This window comes from Peromyscus leucopus, chromosome 8a, assembly GCF_004664715.2.
Source record: "Peromyscus leucopus breed LL Stock chromosome 8a, UCI_PerLeu_2.1, whole genome shotgun sequence".
Classification (NCBI taxonomy): Eukaryota; Metazoa; Chordata; class Mammalia; order Rodentia; family Cricetidae; genus Peromyscus; species Peromyscus leucopus.
Genome location: NC_051085.1, coordinates 2,913,017 through 2,934,787, shown reverse-complemented (window position 1 = coordinate 2,934,787; position 21,771 = coordinate 2,913,017).

Sequence of the window (21,771 nt, the reverse complement as noted above, 5' to 3'; positions counted from 1 at the left end):
TTCAGTTCTACATATCAGCCACAGATTCCCTTGTTCTCCCCCATCCTGCCCCCCTACCTTCCCCCCAGCCCACCCTCCATTCCAACCTCCTCCAGGGCAAAGCTTCCCCCCACCCCAGGACTGAGATCAACCTGGTAGACTCAGTCCAGGCAGGTCCAGTCCCCTCCTCCCAGGCCGAGCCAAGCTTCACTGTATAAGCCCCAGGTTCCAAACAGCCAACTCATGCACTGAGCACAGGACCCAGTCCCACTGCCTGGATGCCTCCTAAACAGATCAAGCCAATCAACTGTCTCACCTATTCAGAGGCCCTGATCCAGTTGGGGTCCCTTCAGCCTTTGGTTCATAGTTCATGTGTTTCCATTCATTTGGCTATTTGTCCCTGTGCTTTATCCAACCTTGGTCTCAACAATTCTTGCTCATATAAACCCTCCTCTTTCTAGCCAATTGGACTACCAGAGCTCCACCTGGGGCCTGGCCATGGATCTCTACATCCAGTTCCCTCAGTCATTGGATGAGGTTTCTAGCATGACAATTAGGGTGTTTGGCCATCCTATCACCAGAGTAGGTCAGTTTGGGCTGTCTCTAGACCATTGCCAGTAGTCTATTGTGGGGGTATCTTTGTGGATTTCTGTGGGCCTCTCTAGCACTTTGCTTCTTCCTATTCTCATGTGGTTTTCATTTACCATGGTCTCCTATTCCTTGTTCTCCCTCTCTGTTCTTGATCCAGCTGGGTTCTCCTGCTCCCCCAAGCTCTCTTTCCCTCGACCCTCGCCCTTCATTACCCCCACTCATGTCCAGGCTGTTCATGTAGATCTCGTCCATTTCTCCGTCATTGGGCGATCCCCGTGTCTTTCTTGGGGTCCTGTTTTCCAGGTAGCCTCCCTGGTGATGTGAGTAGCAGTCCAGTCATCCTTGTTCCACATCTAGTATCCTCCTATGAGTGAGTACATACCATGTTTGTCTTTCTGAGTCTGGGTTACCTCACTCAGGATGATTTTTTCCAGATCCATCCATTTGACTGCAAATCTCATGATGTCATTGTTTTTCTCTGCTGAGTAGTATTCCATTGTGTATATGTACCACATTTTATTTATCCATCCTTCAGTTGAAGGGCATCTAGGTTGTCTTCAGGTTCTGGCCATTACAAACAATGCTGATATGAACATAGCTGAGCAAGTGCTCTTGTGGTATGATTGAGCATTCCTTGGGTATATGCCCAAGAGTGGAATAGCTGGATCTTGGGGGAGATTGATTCCCAATTTTCTAAGAAAGCGTCATATTGATTTCCAAAGTGGTTGTACAAGCTTGCATTCCCACCAGCAGTGGAGGAGAGTTCTCCTAGCTCCACATCCTCTCCAGCATAAGGTGTCTTCAGTGTTTTTGATCTTAGCCATTCTGACAGGTGTAAGATGGAATCTCAGAGTTGTTTTTATTTGCATTTCCCTGATAATTAGGGATGTTGAGCAATTCCTTAAATGTCTTTCAGCCAATTGAGTTTCCTCTGTTGAGAATTCTCTGTTTAGTTCTATAGCCCATTTCTTAATTGGACTGTTGGGCATTTTGATGTCTAGTTTCTTGAGTTCCTTATATGTTCTGGATATCAGTCCTCTGTCAGATGTGGGGTTGGTGAAGATCTTTTCCCATTCTGTAAGCTATTGCTTTGCCTTGTTGACCGTATCCTTTGCTCTGCAAAAGCTTCTCAGTTTCAAGAGGTCCCATTGATTGATTGTTTCTCTCAGTGTCTGAGCTACTGGTGTTATATTTAGGAAGTGATCTCTTATGCCAATGCGTTCAAGACTACTTCCTACTTTCTCTTCTAGCAGGTTCAGAGTAGCTGGATTTATGTTGAGGTCTTTGATCCACTTGGACTTAAGTTTTGTGCAAGGTGACAGATATGGATCTATTTGCAGCCTTCTACATGTTGATATCCAGTTATGTCAGCACCATTTGTTGAAGATGCTTTCTTTTTTCCATTGTACACTTTGGCTTCTTTGTCAAAAATTATAAGTTCATAGGTGTGCGGATTAATGTCAGGGTCTTCAATTTGATTCCATTGGTCCACATGTCGGTTTTTATGCCAATACCAAGCTGTTTTTATTACTGTAGCTCTATAGTAGAGCTTGAAGTCAGGGATTGTGATGCCTCCAGAGGTTGTTTTATTGTACAGGATTCTTTTGGCTATCCGGTTTTTTTTTTTTTTTTTTTTTTTTTTTTTCCATATGAAGTTGAGTATTATTCTTTCCAGGTCTGTGAAGAATTGTGTTGGTATTTTGATGAGAATTCCATTGAATCTGTAGATTGCTTTTGGTAAAATTGCCATTTTTGCTATGTTAGTCCTGCCTATCCATGAGCATGGGAGATCTTTCCATTTTCTGACATCTTCTTCAATTTCTTTTTTCAGGGACTTAAATTTCTTGTCATATAGGTCCTTCACTTGCTTGGTTAGTGTTACCCCAAGGTATTTTATGTGATTTGTGGCTATTGTAAAGGGTGATGTATCTCTGATTTTCTTCTCAGCCTGTTTGTCAATTGTATATAGGAAGGCTACTGATTTTTTTTAGTTGATCTTGTATCCTACTATGTTGCTGAAGGTGTTTATAAGCTGTATCAGTTGAATCTTTGGGGTCACTCAAGTATAGTATCATGTCATCTGCAAATAGGGAAAGCTTGACTTCTTCCTTTCCAATTTGTATCCCCTTAATCTCCTTATGTTGTCTTATTGCTCTGGCTAGAACTTCAAGTACTATATTGAATAAGTATGGGGAGAGCAGACGGCCTTGCCTCGTTCCTGATTTTAGTGGAATTGCTTTGAGTTTCTCTCCATTTAATTTGATGTTGGCTGTTGGTTTGCTATATATTGCCTTTATTATGTTTAGGCATGTTCCCTGTATTCCTGATCACTCCAAGACCTTTGTCATGAAGGGGTGTTGGATTTTGTTAAATGCCTTTTCTGCATCTAGTGAGATGATCATGTGGTTTTTTTCTTTGAGTTTGTTTATATGGTGTATTACATTGATGGACTTTCATATGTTGAACCACTCTTGCAAACCTGGGATGAAGCCTACTTGATCATGGTGGATAACTGTTTTGATGTGTTCTTGGAGTCTGTTTGCCAGTATTTTATTGAGTATTTTCACATCAATGATCATGAGGGAGATCGGTCTGTAGTTCTCTTTCTTTATTGTATTCTTGTTTGGTTTAGGAATCAGGGTAATTGTAGCCTCATAGAAGGAGTTTGGTAATGTTCCTTATGTTTCTATTGTGTGGAACAATTTAGAGAGTATTGGTATTAACTATTCTTTGAAAATCTGGTAGAATTCTGTGCTGAAACCATCTGGTCCTGGGCTTTTTTTGGTTGGGAGACTTTTAATGACTGTTTCTATTTCCTTAGGGGTTATTGGACTATTTAAATAATTTATCTGGTCTTGATTTAACTTAGGTATGTGGTATCTATCCAGAAAATTATCCATTTCTTTTAGATTTTCCAGTTTTGTGGAGTAGAGGTTTTTGAAGTATGACCTGATGATTCTCTGGATTTCCTCAACGTCTGTTGTTATGTCCCCCTCTTCATTTCTTTCTTTCTTTTTTTTTTTGGTTTTTCGAAACAGGGTTTCTCTGTGTACCTTTGTGCCTTTCCTGGAGCTCACTTGGTAGCCCAGGCTGGCCTCGAACTCACAGAGATCTGCCTGGCTCTGCCTCCCGAGTGCTGGGATTAAAGACGTGCGCCACCAACGCCCGGCCCCTTTTCATTTCTGATTTTGTTAATTTGGATGCTCTCTCTCTCTGTCTTTTGGTTAGTTTGGATAAGGGCTTGTTTATCTTGTTGATTTTCTCAAAGAACCAACTCTTTGTTTCATTAATTTTTTTTGTATTGTTCACTTTGTTTCTATTTTATTGATTTCATCTCTCCCTTTGATAATTTCCTGGCATCTATTCTTCCTAGGAGACTTTGCTTTTTTTTTTGTTCTAGAGCTTTCAGGTGTGCTGTTAAGTCACTAGTGTGGGATTTTTCCAGCTTCTTTATGTGGGCATTTAGTGCTATGAATTTCCCTCTTAGCACTGCTTTCATAGTGTCCCATAAGTTTGGGTATGTGGTGTCTTCATTTTTATTGCTCTCTAGGAAGTCTTTAATTTCTTTCTTTATTTCTTCCTTAACCCATTGGTGATTCAATTGAGCATTATTCAATTTCCATGAGATTGTAGGTTTTCTGTAGTTTTTGTTGTTAAAAATCTAACTTTAAACCATGGTGGTCTGATAGAACACAGGAAGTTATTCCAATTGTTTTGTATCTGTTGAGATTTGCTTTGAGGCCAAGTATGTGGTTGATTTTAGAGAAGTTTCCATGGGGTGCTGAGAAGAAGGTATATTGGATGGAATGTTCTGTAGATATGGATTAAGTCCATTTGAATCATGACATCAGTTAAGTCCTTTATTTCTCTGTTAAGTTTTAATTTGGGAGATCTGTCCAGTGGTGAAACTGGGGTGTTGAAGTCTCCCACTACTAATGTGTGGGGTTTTATATGTGGTTTAAGCTTTAGTAATGTTTCTTTTACATATGTTGGTGCCCTTGTGTTTGGGGCATAAATGTTCAGAATTGAAACTTCATCTTGGTGGATCTTTCTTGTGATGAGTATGTAATACCATTCTTGATCTCTTTTGATTGATTTTAGTTTGAAGTCTATTTTACTGGATATCACTATGGCTACATCCACTTGTTTCTTAAGACCGTTTGATTGGAAAGTCTTTTCCCAGCCTTTTATTCTTAGGTAGTGTCTATCTTTGAATTTGAGATGTGTTTCTTTTATGCAGCAGAAAGATTGGTCCTGCTTTTGTATCCATTCTGTAAGCCTATGTCTTTTTATAGATGAATTAAGTCCATTGATATTCAGGGATATTAATGACCAGTGATTGTTCATTCCTGTTATTTTTTGGTGGTATTGTGTGTGTACTTCTCTTCTTTGGGGTTTATTGCTGTGGCTTTATCTATTGCCTGTGTTTTTGAGGGTGTATATGACTTCCTTAGTTTGGAATTTTCCTTCTAGTGCTTTCTGTAGGGCTGGGTTTGTGGATAAGTATTGTTTACATGTGGCTTTGTCTTGGAATGTCTTGTTCACTCCGTCTATGATGACTGAAAGTTTTGCTGGGTATATTAGTCTAGGGCTGGCATCCAGGGTCTCTTAGTGTCTGCATTACATCTGTCCAGGTCCTCCTGGGCTTTCAAAATCTCCATTGAGAAATTGGTTATTCTGATGGGTTTGCCTTTATAAGTCACTTGGCCTTTTTCCTTAGCTGCTCTTAATATTCTTTCTTTTTTCTGTATGTTTAGCTGTTTAATTATTATGTGGCGAGGGGACTTTTTTGGGTGTCTAGTCTGTTTGGTGTTCTATAGGCTTCTTGTATCTTCATAGGCATTTCCTTCTTTAAGTTGGGAAAGTTTCCTTCTATGATCTTGTTGAATATATTTTCTGTGCCTTTGAGTTGGTATTCTTCTCCTTCTTCTATCCCTATTTTTTGTAGGTTTGGTCTTTTCATGGTGTCCCAAATTTCTTGGGCATTTTGGGTCATGATTTTGTTGGCTTCGGTGTTTTCTTTGACTGATGAATCTATTTCTTCTACTGTATCTTCAACGCCAGAGATCCTTTCTTCCATCTCTTGCATTCTGTTGGTTATACTTGCATCTGAGGTTCCTGATCGTTTACTCCAATTTTCTATTTCCAACATTCCCTCTGTTTGTGTCTTCTTCATTTTTTATATTTCCCTTTTCGGGTCTTGGACTGTTTATTTCATCTGTTTCACTGCTTTTTCACGATTTTCTTTCAGGGCTTTTTTGTTTTCTTCCAGGGCTTTATTGTTTTCTTCTACTTTATTTGTCCTTTCCTCTAGTTTTTTATAGCGTTCTTCACATTTTTTTTTTTTTTGGTCTTTTCCTCTATACAAGCCTCTACCTTCTTCATGATGTTATTCATAAGGCTGTTTTCTTCTGCTTCTTCCAATTTTTGATGTTCAGGTCTAGATGTTGGAGGAGGGCTAGGTTCTGGTGATGCTGTATTGCTCTTCATTTTGTTGTATGTACTTCTGCCTTGACGTGTCCCCATCTCCTTTCGGTTCGTTCTTGGTCTTATCAGTGCACTTGGTTCAGACAGAGCTGACAGATTTAGGAAGTCCCTCTTTCTTGTCCAAATGGGAAGTCCAGGGCAGGATGGGAGCTCTTGTCCAGAAGGGAAGTGAGGGCAGGATGGGAGCTGGGGGCTCTCTAAGTCTCAGGAAGTGGCTGGGGTCTCAGGCAGATGGGCATGGGGGCAGGGCTAAGAGATTACAGGGTCTTTCGGGGGTCTTGGAGAAGGGGAGCCTTCCCAGTAGGGGTAGAAGGGGACCTGCCCGGTGGTGAGAACCTGGGGCCAAGTTGGGCAGGTCTTCCCTGGAGTGACTGGTGCCCAGCGATGGGATCTAAGCTGAGCCCAGGCACTCACCTCTGGTCCAGAAGGGAAGTCCGGGGCAGGATGGGAGCTGGGGGCCCGTCTCTCCTTGCTGGTTTCTTAGTATTCAACATTTATTGGGGCATTTCCATGCAGGAATGCCTGCTCCTTACCCTGGGCCCCAACTCCTGCTCCACAGTCCTTTTGCTGATTGCTAAGTGGTTCCCTTAGGCCTTGCTGTCTGAAGTGCTCTGAGCTGCATTCCCAGGGAGTCTGATGGAGATGCTCCACAGCAGCACTGAATTTCCTGCAGAACCCCAGGTGGAAAGAGGAAACAGGAAAGCCCTTCCTGGTGGAAATCCCCGTTGCAAGAGTGCTAGCTTCATAGTCAGTCTTCAGCCTTTGGATTCTAGTCTACCTCTGCTTCTCTCAAGTGACAATTCGGTCTGTCCTAAGTGGCCAACTGACTACCCTATCATCTACCTGTGGCTGCATTCAAAACCACCTATAATTATTTTCTTTTCAGTTTTAAACTCTTCCCTTTTTACATCTATGAATCCTCCCATTCTCTCTATTTGCTTCTCTGAGATTTCCTTTCTGATTTTTTTTCTCTTTTTTCTCCTTCTAATCACTACATATATGATTTGATCAAAAATTTTATTGCACTTATTTATTTTTATGTGAAAATGGAGGATGGAGCAAACAAAAATTTTGGGAGTAGGTGCTGGTCACTGTGGCCTTTGGACTAAGTTAAAGGAAAACAAATAATTAAAAACATAACTTTTCTTATCTTCTATGATCTAGAACATTGGGTGGTATTAAAATGTGAAATAAGAACATCAAAATGAAAACTATGGAACACACATGATAATCTACAGGGCTTACTTTCTGGCTCCTTGAAAACTATCCGGCAATGCTGTCCTAGAGGGCAAAGCTAAGGACCTTGGACGATGGACAAACGCATTACTGCAGGACAGCAGAAGAGGGTGGCCAACAGGACTAAGAGCTGTCGCGCACTGTGGCTGCACAGCCATTTGCCACTGTTGACCCAATCAGTGATTCCCTGTGTTCCTCCCTTTTCCACGTGGGGCTGATCAGCATGCTTATTTCATTTCTGCTTTCTGTACTGGAGAACAGATAACTCATCATATTTACTCTTTCCATAGATTTCTAAAGACTGAAAATACACATTAGGCACCATGAGAACACCATGTCACCTTGATATCCTGAACTCCATATTGGGTGTAATGTCTTAACGGACTTTGGGTTACCTCCCTGTGGTGCCTTGAGTGAGAACAGCCCCCATAGGCTCCCATGTTTGAACACTTGGTCCCCTGTTTCTGAAGGAGGTGTGGCCTTGTTGTAGGAGGTATGTCATGGGGAATGCGCTTTGAGGCTTCAAAAGCTCACACCATCCCTTTACTTGTCTCTTTGCCTCATGCGTGTGGAGGGAGATATACGCTCTTAGCATGTGCTCCAGTGACATGCCTGCCTGGTTGGCTAGAGGGAGTATTGAGTACAAGCCAGTATCAATTCCCCACTTTTAATTTTGCATGGCAGGCACCTGCTGCCACACTTCCTGCCATGGGAGTCATGGGATTTAACTCTCCAGAACTGTGGGCTCCAAATTAAATGTTTTCTTTTATAAATTGCCTTGGTCATAGTGTTTTATCACCTCAATAGAAAAATAACTAAGAAACTCCCTTAGGTAGCAGCTGATTGTACACTATGGAAAGAAGTGAGAACACGGATACTTGGTTGGCTAGAGAAATTATAGAGTTCAAGCCAGTGTCCATTTCCCATTTTTTTATTTTGCATATTAAATCCTCCATGGTTTTTCTGGGCATAATTGCATATTTATACTACTTTCCTCACCCCTCTTGAAGCTATAATTTGTAACAAATCATAGAAGTATGAGATGTGAGTGAAAGTAATAGCACATGTTTGACATAAGAGCTTAGAAAGAAATGTTCTCTGTGAATATTTTATCCTTCCCATCTGCTGAAAAATGTCAGTCTGGAGTGACCATGGGATTTACAAGTTAAGATGGTGGGATTTTCCCACTAGTTCCGAATCCTTACAGTAAATGCTGCATGATAAAATTATCATCTTATCCATAATGCTTTTGTTATTTTCTCAACTTAATGCAGTGTGTGTGTGTGTGTGTGTGTCTGTGTCTATGTGTGTTCAGTGTATGTACATGTATACATATTATACATATATCTCTCTTTGTGTGCATGTGTGTGGAGGCCAAGGGTCAACATTAGGCATCTTCCTTAATTATTCTTCACCTTATGTATTTATTTTATCTTTGAGACAAGGCCTTTTCCTGAACCAGAAGTTTTCCCACTTGGCTGGGTTGGTTAGCCAGTGAGTTCCAGGTGTCTGCCTGTCTCTGCTCCTCCACAGCTGGGATTACAGACACGTGTTGCTGTGCCTGCCTCTTGACCAGAATGATTGGATCACACTCAAGTCCTCGTGTTTGTGGGGCAGGCACTTTGCCAACCGAACTGCATCCCTAGCTCACTAGTGTCAGCTTATCTTTAGGTCTTCAGTAGTACTTTGCTTTTTTCTCATAACATTTATTATGCTTTGCTTATGATTATTTTGTACTTCTCTCTACAACTAGATCTGTATTATCTAGAGGGCAGGCACTGGCTAAAGGAAGTCTAAGTATGCACCAAACTTGTAGTTTCATACAGAAAGCTTGAATTTCATAAGTCATCAAATAAATATTTGCCTAATTTGCATGACTTGTCATTCTCTCTCTCTCTCTATATGCATATATACATGTATACACATACATAGTATGTACATATGTTCTCTAGCTGACTGACTATTAGTGGGACAATTAATCTAAGTCAGAAATGTTTCAGAATAAGACGATAGGAATATTTTCATATGCCTTACATATCATTTTCCTCCTTGTGGTACCTTGTCAGCCACCAGTGATGGATACTACTGCTGGATATTTTGGCTTCTTGAATATACCAGATTTTATTGCCTTGATTTTTTTTTAATAAAAAGATGACAGCTTCAAATCATACCATGGGTCTTCTGAATAAAAATTTCATCTTCATCAAAAGAACATTTTTGAGAGTTAAATTTCTTTAGACAGTGTGTTTCAATGGTTATGAACATGACATTTGGAACCAGACTCTGCCAGCTACTGCCTGTGTAATCCTAGGGAAGGACCTAATGTTTCCAAACCTCTTTTCATCAACAAAATGAACAAAAGAGCACCTATTTTTACAGAGCATTCAAGTGATTAAAATGACATATAAAATATATTAATAATCTTGAGGTAAATCATAGATGTTAATTTACCCAAAAGCATTTCAGCATGTGCCACTAAAAGACAAATCTTGCAAAAACACAAATGGAAATCATTATTATGGTCCTCTAAATTGACAATTATTAAGATCAAGTAACAGCGTTCAAATTTTATATTGTTTACAGGGTTTTTCTGTGTAGTTTTGGTGCCTGTTCTGGATCTTGCTCTGTAGACCAAGCTGGCCTCAAACTCACAGACATCTGTCTGGCTCTGCCTCCTGAATGCTGGGATTAAAAGCCACCACTGCCCAGCACAAAAAAAAAATGTTATTTTAACAGTTGGCTTTTTGGGGAAATGTTATAAATTATATATTGTGAAAATATATCATGCAATTCACAGGTGAGCTAGACTTTTGAACTTCTAGCCCCACAAAGTGAACATATTATTCTTTTGTATGTGTGGAATGAAACATTCCACATCTTATTCCCTTAGTGACTTGGGTTATGACAATTTGTCAAGATGTACATGTGGAAAGTCCCTGCCAGAGATCACAACAGATTTGGTGCTGAAATCCCTGCACATTGTTGCTTCTGTTTAAATAATTCAGCTGCTGCCTGCTGCTCATGCGTTTCCATCAGTCGTCAGCCTCTTCAGAGATGACACTGTAGATACTGTTAGCTTCTCCTGGCATACCTCTGCCACTGGTAAGATTAAGGGTTATAAATGATTATCAGCAGTTACATTTTGAACTTCCTGCCTCTACCCCAAGTTAGAATCTTATTTTGAAAGAATTCTGACTTCGGTTCATTTTTCCACCAATTCTCATATCTATTCAGGCAGTATGTGTGTTTATATATGCATCTACGTTGCTTAGAAATCACTAAAGCATCAATCAAGTTAGGTAAAAACTTATCTGGTAACCTTTAAAATCCAAGCCTGTGTATAAATCTAAAAGTCCAACATGTAAACTGGCCATTTCCTCCCCCATTGTCGGACCACCACCCACTTTGCGCATTTATTACAGGGGTAGTGCTGGTGGAATCTGGGGTGGAATACATACGACATAGATGTGTCCTTGTCTTCTGAGGAGCTCATCCCCTCACTGGAGAGAAAGCACACACATGGAAAACGACAACAAAAGGCTCCCAACGGACACGGCAAAGAACTGACAGAGTTACTAAGCTCTGATGGGGTACAGCCACCCAGAAGATCAAAATCAAGTGGGTTTGAGTGGAAAAAGCTTTTGGAATAGGGGATCTTTAATTCAGTTTGGAAGGAACTGATACACATGGATTTGAGTTCAATGAAAAGGGCAGTCTAGGAGAGAGGAAAGACAGTAGCAGCAGTATGGAGGCCTCAGCTGAGATTAAGTCTCAGATGAGAGGGTCTTGTATTAATCAGTTCTTATTGCATTGGTTTGAATCAGATGTAGAATGTATAGTGAGGAAAACATGAGCTATGAATGGATATGAGTTATATAAATTTGTAAAACCATCACTTTACTATTATAGGACTTTTCAAATGTGTGTCTGCAGGAATGACTGTTGTGTAGACATGATGTTCCAGAAGCCAAAATGAGGCTGTCATAATAGCCTCCAAAATGAAACAGGCACAACATCTGGGTAACGCATGCAGCGTGGAGGAAGCTGACAAATTCCAATTTGAGTGTGCTATTTGGTCACCGATAAGGTTTTCTTTACTCATCCTGGTGGTAGATAACAGCAATAGAGCCATAGACATGTTGAGCTCTGGGTGTGACTGTATTTCAAGTACACGCAAAGAAATTTTGAATTACTCTGTGTCAAGTTTAATGATTATGATTCGAATTCATATTTCTCATAATTTATTTTATTCTTCATTTCACTTGATTGATGTGCCATGAGTGCTGATTGGGTTCCAGTAATCAGAAGTATTTGTATGAGATTTTAGCTCTGAAGTAAGCAACTTGGAGGGAGAAGCTTGTGTGCATGCTTTTTCCTGGGAGAAGATGCAAAAGCCCTGAGGTTTGCAGGCAGCGGCGTCTGTAAAGCAGAGGCTCTGGCTGGAAGAGTCACAGCTGTAACTGTGCAGTAGAACTGAGTTATTGTCAAGATACTGTAACAAAACACTACAGAATTAAAGGACAGGTGTTTTCCCTCTCACAATGTTGGAAGATAGAATTCTAAGGTCAAGGTCAAAGTCTGGCAGGGATGAATTCTCCGGGAACTTTCTCCTTGATGCTTAAATGCTCATCTTCTTGCTGTGTACCTCCCTCCCTCTCTCCCTCCCCACCTCTCTGTGTATGCGTGCCTGTGTGTCTGTGTGAGTATGTTCTCATTTCCTTTTAAAAGTGCACCAAGCATGTTGGACTAGAGATGACCCTAGTGACTCTTTAGAGACTGTATCTCCAAATGATGTCACATTCTGAAGTACCAGGGCTTAGGGTTTCATCCTGTAATTGTAGGACACTTAATTCAGACCCTGAGGGTATCTGAATCCCCTTCCTGTGTGTTTGCTTGCTTGACCTCTGGTGGTGGAAGCTCTGTGAGAACAGAGCTCACATCTTTTAAATCTTTTCATCCACAGCATGTAGAAAGGTCTGAGTACATAGTAGGCATTTAACATGGTTGCTTTTTGAATTATATCCTTCCTACAGCATAATTCACATTAGATTTTTAAAGCCTACTTAAAATATAAATTCTGCCCTGAGATTAAATGACCAAGAGCCCTGCTATCATTTATTGCATGCACCAATGATCTGTGCAGCATTTCCTCTGGTGCCTTCCTGAGCTGGCAGGAGCCAGCCATTCATTTAAATTGGCAACAGACATGGAAATGAATTTGTGTGCTGTCTTACTTGGTAATAAAACTCAAAGTGCAGTGTAATTTGTGATGGTTTGAAGCAGTAATGCAATTTTGGCAAGTGTGCTATATCTCTACAAGACTTACTGTTTGAAGATTTTCAAATCAGTGGGCTATAGACTCTCTTCCTAAAAACAATTGATTAAGGCCATCTCCTTCTGGACTTGATCCAATCCCCACTAGAAATAACTAAATCATAGGTTACATTTTTTGGTTGAAGTTTTCCTGACCAGATGTAGTTGGCCTGTTTATGTAGCACTTTCTCTCTGTTTTTATAACGGATATACCCACTCTCTCCTAATCTAAGGAATAGAAGGTAAGAAGAAAGATCTCCATGAAAGTTACAATTGGAATTGACACAGCAAAGGAAATACACTGTGACCCAGGGAGCAAAATGATGGGGGAAATGCCATAATACCATTTCATTTTTTCAACTTTCTCTATTTAAATAATTCTCATATTCTTCAATATGTAAATAAGTAGCAGTTGGATGCCTGCATGATAGATTTGATAGCCTTTCAATAGCTATTTCTACCTGGAATTTTAAACTAGGGATGTAAATATTCCTACATGCAATATCATTCCATCCAGAATTTATTTCAATAAAGTGAATTCTAAAAAAAAAATAAAATCTTTGCCTCTAATAATGTTTTTTTCTTAAATGATTCCCCTGATTTTTGTTGTGTTCATGCCTTTAGTTCTAATGATCATTCTTAAAAATGATTTATGTCTTAGAGTAGCAAACCGAGTTTACTAGAATGCATCCTTTACAGCTGGATAAAATGTATTAGCCCCTACGACATGTGCTTGTGTTCATCGCTGGGGTAGATTTGTGAGCTGCCCTGTGGTGGTAGCTTGCAGTGACAGAGTAGTTCTGGTAAGGAGTCTCTCCTGGAGATTTATAAAAGACAGCATGCAAATATTACTTGATTTCATTGGACTCATAAACATAATATCTTTAAGAGATTTGCTTTATCAGGGGGTCTACGAAGTCATGATTTTCATAATGTATAAGAAAACACTCGATACATCCCTTCCAGCTGCTCAGCTACTTCCCTAGTTTACACCCCCCCCCAGCTTTCTGCCCATACGCTCAACAACTCCATGCTTGTAGCCCATGTCATAGCTTGCATGAGAAGACTTAATGATGAAGGGCCCAATCATTTCAGTTCCCATCTTTTCCTTCCCCTCTTACATCATATTATATAAATAGCAGTGGTATAATTTTACGCTATCCTATCAAAATACTATTAACCAGAAATTTCTCATTTAATCCTTGACCAGCTTTTCCTCCATTTGCTATGATCATAATTCTAACCTTGCATTAAATTTCTCTGTAGCCTTAATTTTACTTGATCCCGACTCGATTGTATTTAGTTATTGATTTTCCTCCAATTTCACATTAGAAAAAAGTAACAGTAAACAGAAGTGATGAGATATGAACTACACATACTTCCATCCTTGACTATCCTCACTTCCTTCTCATGTCAAAGAATAAGAAGGTCTCTCATAAAAGCTAATCTCTATTTTTATCTTGAACTCCACATTCTTTCCTTCCCCCTTTTAATCCTTAAACTTAATACTTCTCCAGTCTGTCTTTGACATCATTCTCTTTCATCTGGGCAAGCCACTCTTACCCAGAGTAGTCAGTAACTCTAATGACAAACAGTTATATTGTTATTTGCTCTGGGCAATAACTAGCAAGTAGAGTGATACGTTTTGCTGATAACTGCAAGCATTGAGGACCAAGGTGATGGAGCCTTGGTGCCCCTACGTCCCTGAGGCCTGTAATGATTAGGGCTGGTCTTTGCTGACCACAGGAGAAAGGTATCTGCATAATCTTTGAGTTGTTCATTCCTACAGTACAACTTAACAAGTATGACAGACACAGCCTTCCTTCTGAAAGACAGCCTCCCTGGGACTGTGCTAACATTCCTTCATGTCTCTGATACCTTTTCTTGTCTTAACCAGCTATCTTGAAAGAAAATTTCCTTTATTCAGGTTTTACTTCTCTTTGATTCCTTAGCCCTTACATGCTTTCTGACCCATCCCTTTATCAGAAGTATTCTTGCTAAGTTCCTGATGACCTCTTATTTTCAGATCCAGAGGAGTAATTTTTCATCTCACTTGACCTACTGTGGGCTCTGTGTAGACTATTGACTTCTAGAAATATTCTAACTTTCTGTCGCAGTCTCTCACTTCTCATCCTTTCTTTCCCCCAAACCTTTGTTTTCTCCTGGCCATTCCTTTACTGTCTATTGCTGAGATAATCACTTATTTAGCTGTGATTCCATATCTACATGTGGTAAAGAAAATATATTTGCAGCATTAAATATTCTGATTTTCACACTAAATTATAAGACTTGTTACATTTCCTTAATAATAAAGAAGACTCATGATAATCTTCTCCAAACACTTCTAATTATGAAACATGTAGATCCAGAGTAAGACACAGTTCTCCAAGGACCCATTCTCCTCTCCTGCTGTGATGCCACATGAACACTATATTCCTATACCCAGGAGTTATAGAGAATTAGTTAACGGACAGGCAGCTAGACAGAAGAAAACCCACAGAGTTAATAGTAATGGAGAATTTATGGTTGTAAATTTCTTGAAATCCTACAGAAAATATGGTTGCTTCCACGTTGTCCCTGTTTCCTTAACTTATATAGAACTTGTGAACAAAACCAGTTGTGTAGAGAACAAATGAATTAATTCTGTATTTTAATTTAAATTATCCAATCTCTGCATGCATCCCCCCCCCCACACACACACAGAGAGAGAGAGAGAGAGAGAGAGAGAGAGAGAGAGAGAGAGAGAGATTTTTCTTCTATTCTGTAATCTAGATCTCAATTATTTCTAACTAGAATCCTTAAATTCAATGTACTCCAAACCCTGCACCTGCCTCATTAAATTCTGTAGTGTTTAGGTAAATCTCATGTCTCAGACAATGGCACAATACCACACACACACATGTGACATCTTAGTCTGCACAAACCTGCTATTTACTTTCTATTCCTAGTAACCAGTGTTATCAATCCAGCCTCGTAGCTACAAGAATGTGGCCAAAAGAGAGACGCATTGTGAAGAATGCCTTGGAGAACTGAGAGAGAGGCTCTAGGGAAAAAGGCCGAGGGCTTTACCTCAAGTGCATTTTGTTCCCTGGGTTGTTCTTGGACGTGATTTCCTGCTTCTTGTGACAAACATTTGCATTCAATCTATAAGACATGCTTATTCTTGTTGGATGTAGGAACATAGGTATAGAACCCAATGTGGTGAAAGGATACCCTGAATGCCATCCTCAGTGTGCCCTGAATCTGGATATGGCCCCTGCCTTGCTTTCATGCTTTCCCAGATATTATCTATAGTATGTCCCAGGCAATTGTGTTTAAATTGGTCTATGCTGAGAAAGTTCTGGGAAAGGGCTGCTCTGTTAGTATTTATTACATGCTTACTGATGTTTATTAACATGTTTTTCTGGACTCAATAACCTCCCTTGCTTCACTGATTTCTTTGTTACATTTGTGTATAAAAGTCCACTGAAACCGAAGTAAAGTTGTCTACTGCATTAGACTGTAGTCCACCCCATTCTTTAAGGTCTTCCAGTCCCAGGTCTCGAAGACATATCTGTACAAATGGACGAGAGTAGACAATAACCACCTTTGAATGGTCATCATGCAGATGCCAGGGTGCTGCAGAACAGGACAAGGAGACATTCGTTTTTCTCTCACAAAAATGTAATCAGTGCCAAGTGCTTTGAGGGAAGCATTGGAAGGAAAGGAGACCTCTGTAAAGTCTGTCCTGAGAAAGAGAACAAAGCAAAGTTTTAGAGATGCATTTGCAATAATGGGACGCAGGTCAGACATAGTCATTGGCTCCTCCCAGGAAACAGGGAAGGGGTGGAGTTCAGCACTGAGCTGAATGCAGTGAGCCACAGCATTCTGATCTTCAGTGAACAAGAGAAAACTGATGGGCACAACATTTGCCTATGTTAAATCCCAGTGATGACACAGCTGTCTTTTATATTAGCTAATGCATAATTCATTGTGCCAGAAGATTTCATAAATAAAAATATTAAAATTTTGATATTGAATTATTGAATAATCACAGTTTTAAAGATAATTACCTACAATTATTGTTAAACAATGGCTACAACACTTTTCATAACATTTGGCTGACAGGTGCTAAATAAAAAAATTGTATGCAGTGTGAATAAAGAAATAAGCTTTTGAAGTCTGAGAAGGATATGGGGTTCAGGAAGGGTGCTGCTGCCTTTCCCGTGGTAATCCAGTATGCAAGGGCAACAATTCTTTTTTCCCATGACAACATGGTTTTGAAACTCAGGGCAACCTATCACTTACCTGACCTCAGCAGGTTTCCCTAAGCTGTTCCTAAAGTATTCCTTAGGAGAGGGGTTTATGAGAATGGGGCCATGAGAAGTTTAAGCATATATTCCTTCCGTAGTTCTCTTACTGAGAGGAGAATACAAACTTTTCCCCAACACTTTCCTTTTTTTGAGGCTTCCATGTGGCCAGGAAGGCCATGTCCCTTAGAAAACAAATGCTACCTTTTACAGTCACATATTTATTTTAATGGGGTTATTTTAATTATGTAGATTACTTAGTATAAATGGATTCAATGGATCTAAATTGGTGCCTTTGTTTCTCTGGAATGTTCCTGGCGGAACTCCCCTAGGAACAACACAGAAGTCTGGTTTAAACAGCCTCAAAGGAGGATGCTGTTCCCTTTGACTTCCAGAGAAACAGAAGTAACATAGCTGTAGCTTCTCCATAGAGCAAGCCTGACTAGGGCAGGGCACACAAGAATTTCAGAACCCAACCTCCTCCTTCAAATACTTAAGACTCCATAACCACCAGTGTGAGAATTCTCATTACATCTTAGCAATATACCATGAACTAAAACACAGACATTTCTCAGATTAAGTGAAGAAACTCTTCGGTTTTTAAAAATCAGATTAAACCCATCATGTTTCTGCTTTCCTCCCTCCCTGCTTTTTTCCTTTCTACCTTAATTCTTATCTTCCCACCCTCTCCCTCCCTTCTTCCCTCCCTCCTTTCTTTCCTTCCCTTCCTCCATCCCTCCTTCCTTCCTCAGTCTCCCAAGGAATTGGGACCATACTATTGTGCCTAGCTAAGATCCCATTTCTGTTCCATTCTAAAATTTACCAGGCAAAGGAAGTAGTAAACAATGATTCCTCCTTAGTTTTGGCTTCCAAACTTAGCTTTGACTGAGCTGTGACTCAGTGGTTTGAATGAATGAAGGAGCTGGAGTGAAAGCAGAAACCGTACATTCCCTTTTGGTTACTTTCTTATTGCTGTGATAAGACACTATGACCAAGGCAATCTACAAAATAACGAGTTTAATTGGGCTACATTTTTCAGAGTGCTAGAATCCATGATGGTGAAGCCATGTCATGGTGGCAGGAACAGCCTAGAGCTTACATCTGGAGCTGCATGTTCAAGGTAGAGAGTACACTGGGAATGACAGTCGTCTTCTGAAACCTAGGCGTCTATTGCGGTCACACACTTCCTGCAACAAGGCCACACCTCCTCACCTCCTCAGTTACCAGCTGGGGACCAGGTCTTCCAGTGCTGTGGACTGAAGTGGGGCACCATATTCAGATCACCACAGGCAGGCACATGCTAACACTAGAAAAGGGAGGTTAGAGAAGCCCAGGCAGCTTCTCGTTTGCAAATGGTTGTAGAAACCGAATCCTGATGCTGGGCTAGCAGCCAAATGTGCTTTTAGTATATATTTATGTACACCTTTTATCTTCATTTCAGATGTGGAAAAGAGTAGACTGGTAAGATTCCAGATAGCAACTGAAAGTGTTTGGAGAATTCTCCCTTATATGGCTTACTGGTGCTATTTACCTAGGATTCTTCATTTGTTAATCTCTTTTTAATAATGACAAGCAAAAAATGTTGCATGTGTGGAAAATCCAGCAGGTTTCTGAAAATTCTCTCAGTCTTTCTCATTGAACTCATCCTCACAGTGCCCATTCAAAAGAGAATTTGTAATGGACTTGGAAATGAACAAGTGGGCCAGAGAACTGGAAGGCAAATAGACAGAATGCAGTGGGAAGCAAGCACCAAAAGGCTAGCAGTGGTCATGTTTTAGTAAGTGATGTGGTCGTGTGTTAGTAAGTGATGCGGTTGTGTTTTAGTAAGTAATATCTGCCACCTATTTTCATGACCCTGGATAATGTAGTACTTCAAAGCAATATGTTACCTTAGTAATGAGAAAAATAAATATATTTGATAGTCCTCCAGTAAGGTTCTAACTGGGGCTCCCGAATGTCACTCTCATGGCATATTTTTCTTATATATAAGTCTACTCCTTGGGAAAGTCCACATTGTCTTGCAGATGGCAGGATAAATCTGCCTTTGAAGGCAAGGAAGAACCCCCTGAGCTGATTCCTCCCACAGAGACCCCAGAGCTACTATTCCCAAGCATTCTTTTCTGTGTGCCAAAGATGTTTATTCTTGAACTTGCTTTTTTTCAAGGGAGCATTTATTTACAGATGATCTAACTCCCCCCACGGGAAAGTGTGCACCAAATCCATGTTTCTGTTGATCAGTAGATTCTTCCTGGATTTGGCTTTTCCACTCTGCTGGCATCCCACAGCTGATTATCACAACTGAGAATAGAAAGACATGGAGTTTGGATTGTTACTCAACTATTCAAGTAGCCATAATTTTTTTCAAAATAAGGCAATTCTATTAATATAAGTTTATTTACGGTTATAATAAAATTAATTGATTTTATGGTCTTGCACTAGAAAAGTTAATATTATCCATAACTATTCCTACTGAGAACTGTCAAATGTGATCCTTTATGTAAATTGTATCCATTAACTTCACCAGGATGTCAGTGGGAATCATCGTTCATGTTGGAAAAGTTCCCACCTCCATTTCAGACAATGGGCCACAGGTTCACACAGTTGAAACGGCCTGCGCAATTGTACTGAAGTCGTAACTTTTAACAAGCATCCTTTTTATAGACAGAAGAAAACTTTAATGTATCGACATGAACCTGAACTGTGCCCTTGAAACGTTTTAGAAAGATATGCCTTTGAGAATTGAATGAGGTGGAATCCACGATTAACTACTTAATATGTAAATTATCTTCTCTCTTGTACCACCTGTAATGACTGCTGACTGGTATTAATGAGCCAGTGGTAAGGCAAGAAACAACGGTGCCCTTTCAAAGCCATAGGTGGTAGCTGCAGGCTGATTTATGATCTAAGGCTTATCTTTCTCCATTATCTGCATCAGTTGACAAGCCTCCCTTCCCCCACCTGTCTGTTGCTTCACATCTAACAGCTAAGCTGTTCTCCACACCCACACTCACAGTACCATTTGCTTCTGTGCAGAAACCTAGTCCCAACCCAGTGATCCAGAAGTTGAACTCAGTCATTCTGCACCATAAAGATAAGAGCTCCTGGCCAAGGCCCTGTCTGCAAGCTTTCTAACCCAATCGTAAACTGTAAACTGGGAGCTTCAGATTCCTTTTCATTCGGCCTTCGTCTGTCTACTTGTTCAGCAGCGATAATAATCCTTGAACAGGGATGCTTCAGTGGCCAAACAGAACAGTACATGACTTTCAACAAAACGGAAATTGCTGTGGGTTTTTATTCCTAAAAAAAGGTACACTGAAGCTTCTTCATCACCAAGCACAGCCTATGACAAACTCGGAGGTCATATTTAATCTCAGGATCATTTAGAAACTGCTCCAGGAGGAGGAGGAGGGGTGCAGAGCGCTGAGTGAATCCAGGTTCCTGCTGCAGTTTGAAACATGCACATTTTGCACCATCTTCAGAAGGGAATTTCTAGGCTCACCCACATCTAGGGCTCTGTTAGTGCCCCGGGTCCAGCTTTGCATTGGCTACCAGCACTTGGATTAAACGAGAATATAAGGTTCAGGCCCAAACATACCTCTCAGGCCTCTGTGATTCCTTCAGCAGGTGTCCTTGCTCAGTGGCAGGAGATGAAGTTTGTTAAGCCACAGATTTGGGTGCAGGGCTCAGTTCTACTTCCCCTCCCCCACCTACTCTCATTTACATTCCAGAGCCATCCTACATCTAGGAAGACATTGCAAAGTGGTTCTATCAGGCCACAGGTAAATAAGTCTGAAATGAAATCTTTTAGCACAGAAACAAAGTGTTTTATTATCAGAATGCATTTTAGGCAAATGATAGTGTTTCATTAACTATTTACCCCTCAAGAACTGCCAGTGCTCAGCCTGAAAACATACTACACTTTCTGACAGTTCCATCAGTCTATTTTTTATTATTATTTAGAATGTGTTCTGAATAATGGAAGTGAAGGTAGCTTCCACAGGGCAAAACAAGACTAAGTTGGGAACTGTTGTCGCCGGTCCCAAGGCAGGCTAGTCCAGAGCTGTGCCTGCAACTTCACGTTGTTTAACTGAGGGCCTCTCTCTTGCTGTTAGACACCTGCGGATGGAGAGACCTAATTTAGCACGCGTTTAATTGGCCACTGGACTGACGGTTTCTTTTGTCCAATGGAGAAAAAAATCAGCTAAGAACCAAGAAGAAATTAGGATGAACAAAAGGCATTTGGCGGGCGGGTGAGGTGAGGGAGAGAGAGAGGCAGAGACACAGAGACACAGAGAGGGGCAGCTGCAGAGACAGAGAGATCCTACAATCACCACTCACCCCCCATGTTTTCTTTTCTTTCTTCCTTTTTTGTTGTTGTTGTTGTTAATTTCCCCCGGTTGTTCATCGCATAGGTATGCTGGGAATGTTTGCTGGTGGATAATCTTCCACAGAATCATTGTTATCATTCCCAAAGGCAACCAGGTCCCAAGCTGACCCCATTTCAGAAGAACAGCTTTCCTTGTTTTTTTGTTTTTTTTTTAGAATTTGAAGCTACTATTCAATGGAATTTATGAGATGTCACAGTCTTTTGAAGGAGGTTTTACACCAGGTTCAACATAGAGAAAGCCAGACCAGCATGGAGTCACTCATGCTAGCAGACATATAATCAGATTAGTTTTTAAACCAAACCAAACCAAAATTACACATGACGAACTTTGATGTATAGTTCTGGACCATTTACTCTCAAATCAAGTAAATCATATTCCTTTCTAATTTTTCTTACAGCTTTCCCAGTATGAAGTCAGTGAAGGAGGAAGATACTATTTGTCTGTACCAGCATGTAAAGAATGAACAGCTAAGAATCCCAGACCTGCAA